Source organism: Lipotes vexillifer, unplaced genomic scaffold (genome assembly GCF_000442215.2).
Source record: "Lipotes vexillifer unplaced genomic scaffold, Lipotes_vexillifer_v1.1 scaffold1105, whole genome shotgun sequence".
Taxonomy (NCBI): domain Eukaryota; kingdom Metazoa; phylum Chordata; class Mammalia; order Artiodactyla; family Lipotidae; genus Lipotes; species Lipotes vexillifer.
Genome location: NW_006779955.1, coordinates 815,166 through 817,419, shown reverse-complemented (window position 1 = coordinate 817,419; position 2,254 = coordinate 815,166).

Sequence of the window (2,254 nt, the reverse complement as noted above, 5' to 3'; positions counted from 1 at the left end):
GCATGTGGGATCTTCCCGGACCGGGGCACAAACCCGTGTCCCCTGCATCGGTAGGCGGACTCTCAACCACTGCGCCACCAGGGAAGCCCCACAGCTTTTTTTTAAGACCTGCACCCGAGGGACAAACCCCCAAAACATTCAGCTTTGAGAACCAGGAGAGCTGCTGTCCGGGAGAACAAGGGTACGCGGGTCTGAGAAACGCATCTCAAAGGGCGGCCCGGACTTACCCGCCTCAGGTCCCTGCGCAAACGGCGGTTTTGAGGGCGCTGGACGTCGTGTGGGAAAAGGCTCCTTTGCTGTCCTGGAGCATCAGCCTGATGGGCAGGCGTGTGATGCGGCACCCGTTTAGGGTCCGCTGGGCGGCTCTGGGGAGGAGGCTGGCAGGCAGAGGCGCCATCTTGCGTTCCTCCGCGCCGGGATCTGCCACAGAGGAGCTTGACTCGAGTGTGGGGTCCCGGTTTTCATGGCTGCCACGAGGGGACCTGTCTGCGTCACTTGGCTCTGGTGGCCAGTGGGGTAACCACGCCACGGAGGGAAAGTTCTTCAACAGCCACCACCCTCAGGGCAGAGCAAGAAGCCAGGTAGCAGGCGCTGAGTCTTTCTGTGAAAAAGGCCTATTCGTTTATCTCCACAGCTGTAGCCTGAGGGGCGGCTTCTAATTAAACACGTGCTGAGGGTGACTGATCCTTTCCAGACGCCTCCGAGGCTATTTTCCGTGCTCTCTTGGCTGCGCTCCAAGCATCACTAGCTCGTGGGGGAGCTTGCGATCCCGGGTCCCACGGGACCCGGACATAGTTCGTGGCAGCCTGGCCCTTGCACAGCACCGACTGAGGACTGAAACACACCCCCAGTTTTTTCTAAGACGCCGTTTTGCTCGACTAAGAGCTTCCGCCCCAAGGGAAGGCTTCACATCAGGAGAGCCATCTAGACGTTGCACACGGACGCCGCCTCAGGGCGCTGCGCCGCCATCTTGGCGGCCCTTTGTCTCTCACAGCTCAGCCCCGTCCCTGGCACGGGAGCTTCCACTTTACTCTGGAACCCTGGTATTTGCCGCTGCCGCACAGGGGGCACCTGCAGACGGCCTCGCTCCGGCGGCTTCTGCGCGCGGCCCCACAGGACTGCGTATGTGCGCTTCTTTAAGAGCTGCCGTCTGAGGCTGGGCTTCCAGTCAGCCGAGTCAGTGCGGGCTGAGACCTCCCCTCCCTTCCGGACGCTGACAGGGCTGGGCAGAGCCTCACCCACCGGGCGCCGCGAAAAATAAAATAGGCTGCTGGACGGTCCCAAAGCCTGAGAGACAACCGAGAGCCGGGGCAGGGCTGCAGGATAAAGTCCGTCTACACGAGGCCTCTCCTTCCAGACCAGGAAGATGGCTGCTTCACCTAATGCACGGAAACCAGCACCGAGAGTCGAGGAAGGTGAAGAAACAGGAATATGTTCCAAGTGAAAGACCACATGGAAATGGGGCTGGAGTCGGCATCTTTGTATTTCAGACAAAACACACTTCTGCGGAGAAGTATCAGAAAGGAAAAAAAATAACATTCCTGTGGTAAGTTCCACAAAGATAGAAAAAAGGGGGATAGAAACTCCATTTTTATCAGCAGGAGGGTGAGCATCCTTAATCCTAGACCAGAGAGGAAATTGATCTTCAGAGAAGAGAATGATGCAGATGCGCAGAGATGTGCAGTTACGAGACTATAAAACCTTAGATGACCTCCTTGCGAGCCTCCAGCGCCACCTGCTGTACTTCTCGCCATGTGGTTAAGTTTCCTCCGTAGGCTTCAGATGAAATCACCTCCACCTGAAAGCCGCTGAAATGACTGTTCCCTTCAGCCACGTGACGACTGACCAAGATATTCACGAGAGAATTTGGTGAGTAGCTTTATTTGATCCCAATATTCCATGTGAAAGTTCACTTCAAGAATAAGAACTATAATTATGCTCTACGTTTTCTTGGTGTTTAGTGGAATATTATGTTTTCAGGTTTTGACTTCTGCCTTTTAGCCTGTTTATAGGATCTTGGTTATTTTTTGACGCTCGGTGTTTAGCTACCTTATTACTGGCACGAGCCCCTCTCACATTTTATCTGGGGATTCACCATCTTCAATTCAATCCGTCAGATTTGGGAAAGCTGAATGCCCAGTTCAGAGGGAAAAGATCATTGGGGATTTGCACAGCGCTAACCAAGGGCATTTGTTGCGGGACACGCTGGTGACCTGAGTCAGCTCAATCCGCAAAAAAGAGTAAGAGTGTAGGG